The following is a 17863-nucleotide window of genomic DNA, read 5'->3' on the forward strand; positions in this document are numbered from 1 at the left end:
GGAAAACAAACCAGCGGGAGAGAGGAAAGTCCCAAATAAGAGAGAGCGAATTTTCCGAGCCAGCGGCAGCAGAGAAAGTGAGAGAGAGAGAGAGCGAGAGAGAGACAGAGTGAGAGAGAGCGCGAGAGCGAGGCTTTTCCAGGAGGTTTGGGCCTTCCAAAATAACACATTCCTCGTACAAAGGATTGGCTTCGCATTGACATTGGAAGCTTCTCGGTTTTCCGCTTTTCCTGCTGCTCGAGTTTGGAGTTTCCCCGACGCTTTCAGTTCGTGGCTAGACTTTGGAGCGTGCTGTGCTTGGAAAAAACTGTGTGCGTGAGCAGCGGAAAATCGGAAAACGCCCCCCCCCAATCCTGTCCCTCCACCACGCCGAACACCACTCTACACACCGAACACACACCGTACACACACACACACTCTTACACCGCATTTTCCACAGGCAGGGCAAATGTGTAATAAAATCGAAACAATGGAACAGCAAACAAAACAACAGAAAATATAATACCGAATTGAAGTTCATTTGAATTGTGAGTGTCGGGGCCGCAAGAAAAGTGTTTTCCCTCGGTGAAGTAAGGCGTGTACCACCCAAATACACCAAATACGTACGCATACAAATACAGACGGGAAAAAGGAAAAGAAAAGCCAAAAGAAAGCAAAAAAGGCCCCAAAAGCAGACAGATAGGCTGGCGGAAAAGAAAAGTCCGCACTAGGACTGGCATTACCATAATGCTAATGCGCCGAATAAAACAAGTGTACCATTCAAAATTCAAAACAAAAAAAAGTGTAAAGTAATATGAGTTTTCTTTGTTTTCCAGCGCGTGTGTGTCTGTGACAAATATTTTCCCTAAAATACAAATTCTCCTAATACAATTGGAAAATGTAAAGTAAATATATTCCTATGCTATAACAAATAAACACAAATCAAAAACTTAATCAAAGCTTAAGCAAACCCCTAAGTAAACCCCTAACAAGACGCGAGTGAAGTTAATACTCTTTAGTTGGTGAGTAAAAGTTAATATTAATACGTACTATTTTAAATAAAACGCAGCAATTAGAAGTGCTGGAAAATAGTGCAGCATTTTCTTTGGTTAATTCAGTAAATTCAGTAAAATCTTTGGGGCATTTCCTGCATACTTTTCTTTATGGACTTATGCTAATATAATCAATACCTTGACTCGTGCCGCACTTTTCGCAACTTTACGAGTCAATTAGCGTTTGTAATTTGACATGCTACTTGCTCAGGTTTGCCACAGTTCCACAGTTGGAGTCCTTTTGCGTTGGGCCGTTAATCGGCCACAATTATTGGAGCTGCGCAAACACATTTCCCAGGTTGTCAAACGGCCTTAATGGCACCTATGTGGGATACCCCCCTTCCACCTAGATAAGGAATAAAAATAATATAATACTCATGCTAGTTGACAGACAAGCCAATAATCAAGCGATGTGGATGTGCCGCAAATATTGTGATAAGGCGGAGCGTTTTCGCCCCTTTTTGGGCCTTTTCACCTGCAGCAGGAAAAAGCGGAGAAAGGCAATGTTTCGGTACTTTATGGGGAAAATTCTTCTGGGCGAGGCTGGGCCATAAAATATACTTAGTGCAAACATTGTTCGCAGGTGATAAAATTGCTTTAGATGTGTAAACAACAACAGTGCACGCTTCTTAATGGTTTGCCAATTTTGTTTCCGTGCTCAGAAGGCGTGGCCCACATCCAGACCAATTTTGGCCAAGTGAAAGCTTTCCAAAGGGATTGACAGGATTGCTGGGATTGCTGGGCTTGTTGGGCTTGTCTGGAGCTAGTGAAGCGGAAAAGCCTGTTAGCATGGAAAGCATGGCAAAAGCAGTAGGTGCACTCGAACACTCTCTCATAATCTGCAAATCAGCGTATGCTAAATTGGAAGTAGACAAACATGTTGTTCAGCCGTAATATATTGTGATTTAAATCAGTGGTTTCCAAATTTCCTATAAGTATATGAACTGGAAGCTACCAACTCTGACTCTGCGTTGAAGAACCAAGAGAAATGAAAACGTTTGGGAACCCAAATAAGTACAGAGCTAGCATATTTGTATCTATTTGGCTTTGTTATGATTGTTAGCCAATATCTCTGACTGCCACTCAGCAGAAAGTTGGTCCTGAAGGTAGTCCATAAATTGGGACTTCGGTCTGCGCGCTCGTACTTATTTATCTTTGCACTGTTGCCAGTTAAAAGCTATGAATTGTTCGGGCTGTCGAAATAAATACGAGACCGTTGCAGTCTGACATTTTTATGGCAGCTCCAAATTATTCAGCACAGCCATGGGAGCAGCATGATGCTGCATGAAAATTCTACGCTGCATTTCTGGGGCATTTACCAGCAGTTTTTGCGGCTTTGTAAGTTTTGGCTTCAAATGTATAAATTGTTGTGGCTTTAAATGATTTGTCCCGCCATTGAGCTCTTGGTATTTCAGCAAACAATGGAATGGCTGAGGAATGAGAGAAAGTTTGCCAGTATTTGTTAATGTTCATGGCCCATTAGGTCGACAAGTTGGGCTTTTATTAGCGTTGGCCAAGTGTGGCATCGCTTATTTGGCCCATTAAAGTTGTTAACTGGATTGGAGGCCACCCTTCTAATCCGCTATCCATCCGTTCGTTTATAGTTTTTTGCCTGCACATTAGTTATCCCGGATGTGCTTTTTTCTTCGTCCTGATGACGTGCATACGCCAAAGTTCGGGCTTATCTCGCCCCTTTTCCAAGCTCCAGACCTCCGGATTGTGTCCCTGTCCCCCGGAATCCACCGTCATCTCCACCACCATCTCCACCACCATCTCCACCTCCACTTGAGCGGAGTCAGCGAAGCGCGCTTCCATTCATGTTTGGGGGCACATAATCAATATTTGGCAAGCAGCCGAATCGCATATGACAAACAGCGACAGGGCCTAGAAATACGCGATATACGAGTATGTGCGCTATATGCTGGCTGGTATTAGGGTGTAAGTATTACGGGGACTGGTGGCCCATGGAGGCCCATTGCCATCCCATCAGCAAAGTGCATCAGCCCATTGAATCCTGCCTGAGTGGGCTTCTGATGATTTACAAAAACGGATTTTGTTTTTGCCAGCGCGATACCCTTTTGCATAAATAAAGTAGGCAGTAGGCAGTGGAGTTGATTTGCTGGTAAGTGCTGCATTGAGTTGGCAAATTGTTTGCCGCTAGGCTGCGGAACTAGGTTAGGAGTAGAATTTTATGTCGCTTTGAAAAGACTTGAAAATGGTAAGCAATATATTTGGTTTGCTGTATGAGTTAGGGTATCTACTACGACACATACTTTCTAACTCCACTTTTTATATCCGCTGTGGGCATGGCAAATCAACTTCTTGTCGTAGTCGCGAGTTGAGCTTGTGCTTTGTGCAGCTCCCCGAGGCGATAAAAATCAATGGCAGTGGCAGTCAGCGAGTCGCAGGCTACGGATATTATTGCCCCGTAGTTTTTGGCACACATGCAATGCCACCACGCCGCCTCCGCCCACTTTCTTCTGCTTTCTCCGTGGAACGGAGCGTGGGAGTTCAAAAGTCGCCGCTCTGCTGACATGGGCCGCAAAGTGCATTCTGCATTCTGCATTCTGTTTTCCGTATTCCATATTCCGTATTCTGCATTCTGCAGGTGCAAGATTCTGGCGTGGGCGTTACCCGGCGCTCAGACGACAACACAATTGGATTTAAGGCAAGATGTCAGAGAAAATCGGCGAAAATCGTGGAGCAGTCAAAACTTTGGGGCTTGTTGTCCTCCTTTCTTTTTTCTTTTTGCTCTTCCACCGAGCCCTGTTTGTCAGGGCAGAGCTGCCAAGAAAACGGCAGCGCGCCACAAATTTTCCCTTTCAATTGGAGAACTGGAGCGGCAAAGCGGGTCAAGACGGGTAAACACTTGTGCAGTGCGAAAAATTAGTAATACAAACATTTAGAAAGGAATTTGAAAAGCAAAAACTTCCATATATGCTGTGACATGTGATGATATATAATATATTTCAGCTGGGTAACCCTAGATGTACGAAAACTCTTTATAAAATGCCTAGTATTTTAACGTTTAGGGCTGCAATTTTCCCCGGTGTATTCAGTTTCCTGCCAGGCTGTCACAGACTTCTGGAGCCTGTTCCGATTTCCAAGCCGAAGCCTGCTGGCTTATTTATTCATGTGCCTCGAATGGATTGCATTTGCCGCCGAGATGGAGTGCCAATTGCTCACGCCTAAGGCATTACGCTTCGATTTCCTGAGCAACGCGGCGTATACGCAATGCGATTAATCTTGGCCTCCCAAAACGGAGCTCATTAGCATGGAATCGCTGAGGGCTGGAAGAATGAACTGTGCAAGATTAATTGCGGGTCGTGTTCATCTTGGCTCCACTTTTTTTGGCCACTTTGGAGGCGTCCGCCAATCGTTTTGGCCTAACTGCCAGCGCATTTATGCTAAATGGCCAGCCAAGAAATGTTTGCGGCAACAACTTGAAGCTAATTGCCTCTTGACTCTTCCTTTATGTGGGTGGCTCGATTTTGCCGCCCACTCAGCCATTCCATTTTGTCCTGTCTGCTGGTGGGTAATTGTTCACGGAGAACTGCACTTAAACACACAACATCACCGGGAATGTGTGGCAAAATGCTCAAATGCAATTGCTTTTGCGGCTGTGCCTCGATGTGCGATGTGGTACACCTCTAATGACACGGCAATGGACAGAGAAGACTGGCAATGCCACGGGGAAAATAAATATAATGCAGAAAATGGAATGGAAACCGAGTGTAAATTTGGTCAGGGGACGAGAAGTGAAAGGGTAAAACAAAACTTTAATTAGGCTGAGAGCTGTATTGAAATTGATTGTTCACGAGTTGCAGCTTTCAGCTGGGAAAAATAGCAGTTAAAAAATTCACAGTTAAATGAGTTTCAGCAAGGAAGTCCATTACTAATTACTTGCAAACTGATGATTTCTTTATATTTTGTGTATTATCTGCTAATTATTGTTTGCCCCAGCTTACTAAATATCCTGATAATTACATATAATTGATTTGATGACCCCAATCCGAGCTCAAAACAATCCTTAAGTAAGTTGCCTAAAAATGGGTAATTAAAGGCCAGGCGAGTAATTATCCTGATAATCAATCACTTCTGACTTCAAGCAAGTTTCATTAGGAAATTAAACTCAGTTTCATGAAGTGTAGTTTCTGGAAATCTTTTGGCTGCACCCAAGCTGCCGCCACGACTTTTCCAGTAAAACCACGCTTTTCCGCTTTTCTTGGCGGTTGCTGCTGGCTGAAAAAGGGGGTGGTAAAAATGGGGGGCAAATGCCAAGGCTGCTGCAGCCACCATTAGCGTCATCATTATCAACGAAATGGTAATGAAACTTCATGATTGTCTCGGTTTTTTCCCCACCACCCGAGTGATAAGTACCTAAACATGAGTTTTCTGCACCCCACTCACACTGGGGCATAATTCTTTTTTAATGGCGTCGAGATTCAATTAAGTGAACCCCTTTCTCTTGTCATTTCTAGAAATTAAAAGAAAATTCTGCCGGGAAAGTGGGCGTGGCATGGCTGCCTTGCGTATGTTTGTGATATCTTAATAAAGTTAAAAGCGCTGGCGCTTTTTGTTCCAACTTGTTACTGTCATCTGCACACGATTGTGCGAAGACATGGGAAAAAGGCGAGGAAAACGACGGGGAAAACGGCGGGGAAAATGGCGGGCCATGGTTGAGAAAACCGGGACAGAGGCTTCGAGGACTTGGCGGAAAGTTTTCGCTTTTTGCTGGCGACATCCTGGCCTGTGCGCCAGATCAAAGCCGCTCAAGGAAATTGAAAAATAAAATTTTGCACTCACGAAAGAAGTTTGGGTGCACAAAAAAGCACAAATCTGTGAGGCTGAAACAAGGCTTAAATTTCGTGTTAAAAATCCACCTTCCTCCGTCTCTCTTCGTCCTCCACTGGGATAATGGTCACGCTTTGTGTCGCTGCCACTTTTATCTGCACCGCCATTGTACATTGTTGTTTTACGTCTCACGTCTCCTGCGGCGCAAAAACGGAGGAGTTTCGGAGGAACTGGTGGAGCTGGTGGAGCTGTTAGAGCTGGGAATGGAAATGGAAATGTCTACGGCAATGGCTTTTACTTCACGGGCTTTCGGTCCTACTGTCTTGGTTTATTTATGGCACATCTGCTGCTGCTGTTCCCTCGACTTCTCCTTCCACAGCAGCGGATGTGCAGCGGCATGTGCGCGAAGGGGGGCACAGGTTGGCCCCGCTAAGTTGAAAGTTACCATTCAAGTTACCATTTCACAACTTATTGCTACCTAGAGCTTTTAAAGCACCTGCTCAATTGCTTTAATCGAACTTATTAAACATTTAAGAACCGAAAAACTTCTGCCATTGTAGAAACAATTATGTGAAACTATCAGCTATGCATAATAAAAGCATTTCATGTTAAACTTTTCACTAACTTTATTAAATTACCAACTTGGTGGTGAAATCTCTGGAGTGTCTTTCATTTCATGATTATTTAATGAGTTTGGCGGCAAGCAACTATTATTGTAATTACTATTTTAAAGTTAAATGAAAGCTTTAAGTTTAAGGGAAGAAAAACAACAGCTTAATTTGATTAAATAAGTTCATTTCAAGACAGTTCAAAGTTCCACTGTACCGGTGGTTACTTTGCATGCATACGAGCATGTTGCAAGTCAGTTGTGCGACAATATATGGTTGCACTTTAACTGAAAGGACGCCGGCGAAAACTAAAAGGGAAATGCGCCATGGGCAGCTCTAAAAACACACACATATACAAACACACACACTAGCACACGGCCGCAGGTGCCTGCGAGTATCTGTGTGAGTTGCATGGAGAAGTGACATGAGTATCTTGTATCTGGCCATATTTGCACTCAAGGTGCAAGCCACCACGGATGCAGATACAGGAGGATACTGGATGCTTCCTGTTGCTGCATGGCCAGGGGTAAAAAGAAGTGAGGCGGTCACGAGGGTGGCCACGAATAATTAATAGTGTCTGAGCCCGGTCAATGTGTGCTAACGATTCCAGTTGGCTGCCTGCAACGGTAACTCGAGCTTTTCCACCGCACGCTTTCCATCGCCCTGTGTGTCTGTGTGCCTGTGTGTGTGTGGCTGTGGCTGTGTGTCTCTGTATTTGTGTGGGCATGTCCTTTACTATTTAATGAGCACTCAGCCGCAGGTTTCTGTGGGCGTGTAGATACGAATACATTCCCATCCTGCGGAGGATTCTGCCAGTCACCGTTAAAATGGAAAATGCGGGCACTGCGGGAGAGCGGGAAAATCCTCGCCTATTTTCAGGCGCCTTGAGTGGAAAACTTGGCTGCTCTTTGGCGATGCTCCTTCTTCTGTAATATTCTAAATTTACCTTTTGGGTGCATTTACGGCCGTGTGCTATAAATAACTCGCACAGACGTATCCCTTTTGTTTTCCAAGTTTGCAAATTAATTTCGCTAAGAGCCTCGTCATTTTTTTTTGGCTTATGCCTCCCGCTGATATTCGAATTGAATCATATGGATTTCCTGCCAATAAAATTCCTACTAAAATCAACATAAGCACTCGCGGCGATTGCAAACAAATCAATAAAATTTAAATGTTTATTTGAATTATAAATATACAAATCAGTTTTTACGAGCGCTTCCATTGCAGTCAGTACTTATCGTAAAAATTATAAAATTATGTTTACAGGAATGCCAGAAAAGATCGCATTCCCCAGTCGAGTGATTTTTCATGATGAAAAACTTCCGCCAAGAAATTCCCCATTTTTTTTGTTTGTTTGATCAGTGCGATGAGATACAGCGGCCGAAAGCTACAAACATAAATATTAATATTGCGATTCATAAAACACGGCCAATTGCTCATAAATTGCCCTGCTTTTTGTTCGTATTTCTTACGGCTTCATCATCATTAATCGATGTACAGTACACATTGCCAATTCCCCAATATGCAAATATACTATATGTGCTGCCGGGCAAATGGCAAATTACCGCCACTAGACATAAGTTGGCTTAGCCGCAAAACGAGTGGCTTAAAGCCAAATCCCAAAAGGCATTAGGTCTAATAGGCCCACTACTGAAAAATCCAATTGAAATGGCTCAGCGCAGCACTTAAGGCGGTTGTCGCAAAAAATAGCTATTATGTGGAAGGTTTATGCGTGGTGCTAGATTAGGATCAGTTATTCTAGAAAAAGTACTTTAAGCAAATTGGTCATTGTATATTATTCAATTAAGTTCATTTTAAGTTTATTGGTTCAACTTTATTTTCATGTTTTTTAGAACATTATCCCAAAGCCTGCTGCGGATAAACGTGCTTTCATTAAAGCATTAGACCTCTATTTGCACATCTACAGACTTGTTTGAGTGTGCAAGTGCCAAAGTGCGCGTGTGTGTGTGCTGGCTGTATCTGTGTGCACCGCTCGAGAACTCTTGAGGCTTTAAGCTGCTGCCATATACTCACACTCGACGCAGTCATCAACAACATTGACGTACTTATCATTGCCGTCATTCGTGACGCTTGAAAATGTACTTCAAATTTTTGGTTGATTTTCCCCATATTTTCAGTTTTTCTTTCTTTCTTTCGTGTTCTTTCACTTTTCTCCGAGTGTTTGGCACTCGAGTGAGAGATTATCAAAAACTGTTTACCCGAGTCTCGAGTGCGGAGCTGCCAGTTGGCAGTGGCGAGCTTTTTTCTCCCCGTTTTCCCATCGTTTTCTATTTGCCTGTGGATTTCAGCCACATGTCCTGACACTTTTTTTCTGCTCACTTGCCACTGACAGGCGCCGTTCAACGCCCTGCCTCCCCCCGCCTGGCACATAATTTCAATGAAATTGATTGACAATTGCCGCATTTTGTGGCACATTTGCAAAACAGGCGACCGCCCGTGGCGCGCTGTATCGATTAGGCCACGGCAGGATGCACGATGTACCACCGGACACGGCGCTGAGTTGAGTTGAGTCCTGTCAACTGCCCACCCCACGGGAGGAGCCTCCGATTTCAAGTCCCCGGGGGCCAAGAGTGCCAGGCCCTTCTCTAAAGTTTAATTAAATTGCCTCGAGCGTTGGCGAGGACGGCAAATGCGGTGGAGTTTCATTGTTCCTAGAAAACTTCTTTTGAACTGGGTCGTTCTATGATGAAATTCAGCAATACAATAGCGATATTAATAATATTCTTCTTAGACTACTTGGCTTCTTATAAATACAATTTTAGGAATAAATCATAGTGAACATAACTATGTTATTCCTGCAATTACACAGCAGGTCCGTCTAGTGACCTAAAATCCCTGAAAAGTGCATATTTTGCATTCCCAACAGTTTCATATTGCATTTCATGTGTTTTTCCCCCCAAAGAAATGTCACAAATTTGTGTAATTTGCGCCTGCAAGTAGGCAGCGCTTTTTGCGCTGCAGCTGGCACTGAAACGCAAGCCAAAGGATGTGCGCCTAGGACCCTCCAGATCCTTCAGTCTCCCGTTTTCCGTTTCCAGATTGCTGCAGATTATCTCGTTGTAACCGGGCTGTCAAAGGACTCAGCCAGGCAGAGGCCAAGAAAAAAGGAGAAACAATTACGTGCAGAGCGCGTGTGTGTTTGTGAGCCTCTTGCCTGGCTGCACTCGCAGCTTGACTTTGGCCATTGTTGTCCTTTGGGGCGCTGGGAATCCAGCGACAAGTTGCATCCTGGGGATCCGGGAGACATCTTGATGCTCGCATGCAAAGCCAACTCCATTGTATTCCGTTCCAACGCTCTCGACGGCAACAACGGGCATTTAATTGTGCAGTCGCCAGATGACAGATGCACTCCAAAGCCAACTCACAATCAGGCACTCACACACATGCACACTCACTAACACACACTCACTTACAGAAGCACACACGGCCAAAAGAAATAATCGGAAAATGAAGAGGTGCTGTGGGCAAATGGGTTGCATAAAATTGAAAATTCCTTGGGCATTGTAAACAAACTGCAATTGTTTGCTCCTCCCTCTTTGTGCTGGAAAATTCGTTTCTGGTCCATTGAAGTTGGTTTCATCTGCTGGATTTGGTGTTCCAAACAGGGAGTTCAGTATTAGAACGTGCTAGATACAGGGTGTGTCAAACACATAATACCCGAAGAAAACAAAAAATATTCTGCAAATTTTATTTTATCTTAATATTCACATAAAAGATATGTTCATTTGATAAGTTTAATACACATTTAAAACTCAAACTAAATACCCAATAAATCCCCAGATTATCATCAATGCCTTTCTTATAAATTATACAAACCCACGACGACCGGGGAAATGTAAATAATGGGAAAGCGAGCTAAGCACTGGGAATCTAAAACAAACATTTTCGTATCAAGTCGTACTACACAATGCGTTTGTCTTTCGGGGCGTCTGGCGGAGAATTTCCATTTATCAGGTGGTTTCCCAAAGGCCTATAAATAGCGATTGTTTTCAATGAGATTCCGCTGGCGCTCTCCGGCTCTCGGTCGGGGCTATGTGGGCCACATCGGATGGGATATATATATAGATATATAGCCGGCTATTCTGCGTTTGCCGAGTTGCAGTCACCGCGCTCTTTCTCCTTCTCCTTCGCCGCGTGGGTTTTATTTTTGATTTAGCGAAGAAATTGAACAAAACGCTGGCCACCAGAAATAAACTGTTACTCATGTCGCCTTCGGTGTGCTCGGTGTGTTTTTAATTATTTACAAGACAGATGTATAAATAATTTCGCATATTTAATTCCATGGCTGTCAACGCTGCGTATGCGCAATGCCCGAAGTGCACTTGCTATGCCATCGCTATTCGATTTTCTCGCTTTTCCTCGTTTTCCTTGTTTTCTTCTTTGTTGTTGTTATTGTTATCGTTCTGGCCATTTACGCTCTACGACTTGAGTGTAAACAATTCGATGAGTTTGTTTATGTACAAACACATCGAAGAAGCCGCCGGGACGTGAGTGTAGATAATTTTCCATAACGCAATGAAAGCTGTTTATAGTTAACATATGCTCCTTCGTTCAATCTTCAATCTCTTCCGATATTTATCCGCACTTGTGTACCTATATTTTTTGTATAATTGTTTATGGCGATATTTCGCGTCGTTCTTTTTGGCAAACGTTGCTGAAATACGTTTATTTTCACAACGAGGAAAAGCTCATTTTCGAATTTACCACGTCGGCACACAGCAACTATGTTAGATGGCGAATGCAATGGTTTGTCCTGCTCCTATTTGATTTTCCTCGCATTTTCATCGGTGGCGTCATCAGTTTGAAAATGTGCAGCTGATAAGAGGAAAATGTGTGCCTCGCCAGCGCGATTTCCTCTCGCGCATTTTCCATTAATTTCCCGGCAGGCGGGGGGAAGGTCATTGTGTTCGCTGGCTGCAGCTTATTTTGGTCGACACACCTACTCGCCAGTTGCCACCCCCAGCACACGAAATTTGCACTTTGCCGCATGCGTCTGCGAACTTATTTCCGTTTAGATTGTGTCATTTTGGTAATTTTGGCCCGCGCTGCGTATACGCAATGTGTGCAATTGCGGAGGCGGAAACTAGCACCTCGCTAAGTGTGCACTGTGCGCCAGTGTGCACAGACAGAAATAAGATTGGAATATAACTAATAATAGTTCATCTTATATATTCATATTCATATGTGGCTTACAACACGATGCTTTTTGAATACTGTTATTAGTTAGCAAACCCAATTAGACCCTGACATCGTATAATTTTCAGTTTGTGAGCTTCACTGAGCCATCTTCGTTTTGCAATACTTATGGGCAGCAATTTCTCTTATTGCGAATGTCGAGAATGATGGAAATGTCGCTGGCTCAGGTGAACAGCTCGTGGAATTCCCCCGTTAATGGCACCTGCCAACAGTCATCTGGCCAAATGACACCTGTTCAATGTTGAGTGTTCGATGCATTGTTGGGGCTTTATTGATTTATGTGGTTCAACCGCAAATGACGTCATCGCAGGTGGCAATAAATGACAAATAAATTGAGTGGCAGCAAGGTATTGTTTCACTTCTGCAAGAATTTCAGACTGTAATGAAACGTAATGAAATGCGAAAGCCATTCAATGTTTATTAAAAACGATCTAAGCTTATGAATGTTGCACAATTAAAAGGGAAGAAGCCATTCAATGTGTATTAAAAACGATCTAAGCTTACAAAGGTTGCACAATTAAAAGGGCAAAACGGGTATAGTAAATATTATGCTTGTAAGGATAATAAAGATAATATTTTAAATGAATGCAAAGGATGCTGAGTGCCAAATAAGCGAAAAAGTCCGATTGCCATTCTTTTGTTTCGCCAAACAGCTTTTCATTTCGGCACCAAGTACCCCAAAAAAAAAATCTTTTGTTGTTGCAAGAGACCAACCTATTTCTCCTGCCCCCCGAAAATCCCTGAACCCTACTGACACCATTTACGCTGAATGGAAGCGGACACTGGCCGAAAACGCGTTTAAACATAAAAACTTAATTATGTGTCAAAAATTGTTGCCGCCTCGTTAACGCAGTGTTCAACATCGCGGCCACGGGCGTTTCATGTTTGTGCATACATTGACACCCCCTCTTTTGCCATTTTCCGCCCCGAATTTCCCGCATGTGAGTGAGAGTGTGTGTGCGGTGGAAAGCCCTGGCTTGGCCAGCAAAATCGGCAAACGACCGCAAACACAAACAAAATAAAGCGAAAAATACAAAACTTAGCGAGGACAAAAATGAATGGATGATCGCATGGGTGGCGGGGAAAAAGGGAAAAGGGGGTGGGGCTTAAGAATGATGCCGGCCAATAAAAAGTAGCTGTAAAATGGCCTTTACGGCATCCAACTACACGAATTTATAGCCCTGCTTTCGCCGGGTAATGCGCAATTAAAACTGCCAAGTGCATTACATTAAATTAAAATTAAAAATGAAAATGAAAATGCAATGACAACGCAATCCCGTGTCCATGATACATTACCCGACCATGGCATTTTCAAGTGCCCAGAAATAAGGAATATACAATCGTGTACGAGTATGTGGAAAATCTCAAAGTATATACATACGTGTATCAAAGGAATTTCCCAGTCGCCCAGCTCATGCCAATGGAAGGGGCATTAATCTTACCAATTTGCGCCACAATTTACATTTAAATTTCGAAATAGCATCAGCAAGTCGCTAGAACCGCAACACATAATTAAAACAATGCATTTATAATATAAATTAGCCCGCATTTGTGCAATGCTCAGTAATATTTAAACAGCTCATGAATAGAAAAGTTTACTAAATTGCACGCTTGATGACTTGTACTAGTTTAATTGACTCTGCAATTATTCCAGGTGCTTTGTAAAAAAACTGATTATGTGAAAAGTTATTAGTTTATTCCAGTTGATGTGAATACAAGATAATAAAGAAGCAATTATAAGTATTACTCTGATAAACATTTTACTATAAAAAACCAATTCTAAACAAAAATTCTCTCCAATGCATTTTAAGTCATGTTCATGGCCATGTTCTCCATTTCTCAGCGAAAACATTCCTGTTGGGCCAACGCTGCGTATGCGTTATTCATGCAATTCATTCACTGCTGGCATCAGCTGTTCCCCCATCGATTCGCCATAAACAATCGAATCGAGAGGAAAACCAATTAAAATCATGCGTCGAAATGTGCGACGCTCTTGAGTGGGAGTGGCCAGAGGGAGGGGGCGGTAGATGGTGGCTGGCGTTCGGTGGGTGGTGCAAAGGGGGGGAGGCAGTGCGACAACACCACAAATAGCTGGCATCGAGCATCGTCAGCTGGTCCATAAAGTATTTTGGCCTGCCTACGCGACCATTAATGCTGTAAAAGCATTGCGACGACGTCTAGATATGCAAAAAAAAACGAAGAAAAAAAGAAAGAAAACCGAAACGAAAATAAACTGAAATTGGTTCATTACTAAGCGGCTGGTGAGGGGCTGTGGTGAATGGTTGGTGAATGGGTGGTGAGGGGCTGGCCACCTTGACGTTGCTGCTTGAACTCGAGCCAAAGAACTATTGAAGGGTGTTGCGAAGGCCTGCGGAACCGGCGGTGATTTGCACTTATGACTAATGGCAATCTTCCCATTTCCATGGAAAACACTTCCTCATGCTGCGGATTACAACAAATTGAGATGCCCTCGAACATGTTTTCCCACTCGGATGACGGCTATCTGTCTAACCACACAAACAAGATAAAATGTTTTTATTTGAATCTTTATCTGTAATTACACTTAAATATTTGACTTAGTTTGATTTTGTAAACTTTATTACAAAGATCGCAGGAGTTCGTATATAAATTTTCCATATGAATTTCATTTGCGCATAATTTTAGACCGAGCATTTTCCATTTCCCCATTAAACGATGAATAATTTTCCCAAGCGATCTTTATCCGTTTGAAATGCTCCATGAACAGTCACTACAAAGTACAGCGAATTATAGTTTTTCTCTGGAATTTTTTTCCTTGCTGCTGTTTGCACGTTTGCGATATGTTATTCCCGTTGTATTTGCCACTCGAGTGTGCCACAAAATGTGATTGATTAGGAGCACAGCACAAATGAAACATTTCCGAAAGTATTGCTGAGTATTTGCATCTGGCCGCCTGGCGAAAAGTTGCGGAAAATGTTTTTCCCGCCCGGGCATGTGACCGCTACGTCATAAATACGGATATTCAGACCCCGGAAAGATGTCCCCACTTTTGACGGGACTTCAAAAGCCAAACAGGCAGTTGGCAATGTCGAGGCGACTGGGGGACTTAAACGTTTGGCGCATTCATGCTGTCGCCGCGGACATGTCACATCCAAACAACAATGTGTACATTAGGAACCATTTTCGAATTCGGCATATCTCCTTGGCAATTGGCCCAGTTTCTGTAGGGAAAAGCGACAAGCCAAGGGCCTGGATTTGCGGCACGTGGAGGACGCAGTGGAACATCTTGTCCTCAATTAGGTGTGTCAACTGCAATTAAAAGTGATGCCTCAAGTGGAAGATTTCTATACGCAGGGCTTTCTTATAGTAAAGAATTCTGAAGCAGGAGAGCTACCATAAAATTCAACAATTTGAATGGTTTATAGTCCAAACGAAATTCTTTCTCTTTAATCCAAGGAATCTCCATCTAAATCTCAATGTATCTCAAACAAAATCTGTTCGCGAATTGCCAGCAAATTGCCATTCAATGCTCTATTTCATTTGGCTGAAAGCCCAAGCCAAAAACTGAAACCCGTCATCTGTCCATAGATGCAAATACTAAAAGGAAAGTGGAAAGGCGAGCATATAAGCGAAATAGAAAAGGCTCAGTTTTAAATTAAAATCGATATTAATAATAAATCAAATAATAAATTCTCATTTTAAGCATGTGAATTTGGAAAATAAACAACATATTTGGTTTATCTTAACATAATTGTTCCAACATGAAGACTTATTCTTGTATTTTCAAGACCCCATAAATTCACGTCCTATTAAATTGATTTAAACCACTCTATGGATTACCAATTTCGACATGAATGTTTGTTAGGCTAATAAAAGACGGTAATGTTCGCCCACAAAACTTTAAGATAATTTCTTCACCTATAAATTCGCACGTTGTGTCCGTGATTATTTAGAGCCAAAAATGTGTTTACGGAAATGTTAAATAGGCGTCCATTAAGCAAATTACTATTAGTTTTCCTCAACTGCTTAGTTTTATACGGACACTAATGGCCAATGGCTTAATAAACTGCTTCGTACTGAGGCAAATGAAATTGTATAATAAATTATTTCATTACTCAAAAGAAGAGAAAACGCTGCTATGGCCAACTATTTAAATATTTTGCCGCCAGGCATTTAAGTAGATACTTTGGCCATCAAATTGATTGGTTTTCTTCATTATTAAAAAGCCAAAAGTGCTCTCTACTCCTGTCAACAGCCAGTGACGAAGTTATAGCCCCTCACCAGCGACCTCTGACCCCCGATAATAAATAAGTGTGCCACAGTTTTTGCCGATCCATCGCCGGCTCCAGTCAGTCCAGTTCTGTGTGCCAAAAATAGCAAAACCATATTAATTTTTGTTTGCTTTGTTTTGGTTTTGGTTTCTGTTTCGGTTTCTTTTTCTGTTTCTGTGTTGCTTTGGCCACCGAAGCCGCCAGCAGGCAGGAAATGAGAATTGAATACAATAAAAATCATTCAATAGTATCACTCGGCCCCATTGTTGTGCCGAATTAATAATGGATAACAATGGAGAGCAGTGGAAAGCGGAAGCCCAAAAGAGGAAAAGCCGAAACACACAACCTACACTACACACAATGGTTGCAATAAATAGGCAGGAATGCGGAGGAGACAAGTGGATTATGAGGACAGGATGCGGTTGATCCTGCTACCCGAAACCGATCCATCCCTGGTTTAATTAACTCCCGACGTGATTTTCCCTGCACTCGCAGCGCTGAGAAATGGCCAGAAGTAGTTGCGGTGGAATGGGCCATTCAATTCCGGTGGTCAGGGGCTCGTAATTTGAAGTTATGTGCGGTCTGATGTAACCAACAACCCAACAAGCTTCCAACAAGCAAACAAGCTTCCTCGAGGTCCTGCGAGAAATTTCCATTTAAGCCAGCAGAACGGCAGAATGGCAGGCAGAACGAACTGAGTTTTCCCTTTCCAGCCATAAATCATAAACAAAAGGCAGCATTTCGGATAACAAAAGGCTGGAGAAAAAGTTTAGAAATTTGGCTTTAAAAATGTTTGCAGTTCGAAAAGAACTTCGTGAAAGGCTGGGGAGAGTGCTGAATATATTCTACTTCTGCTCGGATGCAAAACAAACTTCCTCGAGCAAATTCATAAACAAGAGGCATTAATTCCCGAGCAAAAAGCTAAAAGAAAGAAAAAGTTGGAAGGCAGCTTTAAAAAAGTTATAGTTTAACAAGACATTTTTATGCAAGAACTGCGCTTTTACAACTTCTAAGTTAAACATATTAACTTAGAACTTAATGAAATTGCAATAGTTTTTTTAAAAATGTGCTTCATACAATAAAATCCCTTAAGGATAAGTTAAGGATACCCTTAGATAAAAGTGGACAAGGAATAAGTGAAGGCGAATTATTCTCTGTCACTGAGAAACTCGCAGTACAATCGCATCAGCAGCACAGAGTATAAATGACAGGTCATAGGTGATAGGTAGGATGCGGAACGAGATTTAAGCCTGGCAATGTGGTGAAATGGGCTTCCTTGCCAGTGTCCTTGAATCAGACACTCGAACTCGACCGCAGGCAACGGGCAACGGGAACGGCAATAACTTCCAGCTGCGAGGTGACCCCAAACCGGGTGAAAGGTGGTGGAGATGGTGACCTCGTGGAGCGACTGCACCTTCACCTGTCACACGGGCGAGGAAGCGCAAACGAGCCTGGGTGCACGCGTACCCAGCTGGGAAAGTGGAAAAGGGGCTCTCAGATTGCCAACTAGCCAACTTTCGTGGCATTGGTCACAGCAGCAGCGATGGCAGCCGCAGAAGTACAAGTAACACGGCACTAGCGCTACTAAAAGGCACTGAGAAAAAACTATTTAGACAAGGTGTTAAAAAAAACTTTCAAAACTTAAAAAAAAAATTACTAGAAATTTGGTTTTCTATTGATAGATATAGCTTATGATTCAGTTTAATTTTAATATTTATGATTCCGAAATTCCCCATTTTGTTGCCGGAATTACAATTTCCCTCAAGTGTAGCGACTGTGGAAACAGCGAAAACAGCGCTCGTTTAGCAGAGTTGTATCCTGTTTCCAATTTTCATTCAGTATCCCACTTCCACGCGCACTTCGTGTGCCCCCACCACCCGCTACAAACCACCCACCACACACCACCCACCGCCCACCACCCACCAACTTACAACCCAAAGTAGGTCGTGGCGTCTGTCCTTGC

General features: G+C 42.9%; 1 protein-coding gene across 13 annotated transcripts in view; it reads left to right on the forward strand.

The window, feature by feature from the left end:
- The window catches only part of LOC122617913 (potassium voltage-gated channel protein Shab), a 58074-nt gene that overhangs the window by 1608 nt on the left and 38603 nt on the right, over positions 1–17863 (forward strand). For 12 of the 13 annotated variants that reach the window (XR_006325982.1, XM_043793971.1, XM_043793959.1 and 9 more), the window contains exon 2: positions 816–1001. The gene's annotated coding sequence lies outside the window, so the exon portion shown is untranslated. Of the gene's footprint in view, positions 1–274; positions 312–815; positions 1002–17863 lie in introns of those variants that run through there. The other variant, XM_043793960.1, reaches the window with a different exon arrangement.

This window comes from Drosophila teissieri, chromosome 3L (assembly GCF_016746235.2).
Source record: "Drosophila teissieri strain GT53w chromosome 3L, Prin_Dtei_1.1, whole genome shotgun sequence".
NCBI classification, from domain to species: Eukaryota; Metazoa; Arthropoda; class Insecta; order Diptera; family Drosophilidae; genus Drosophila; species Drosophila teissieri.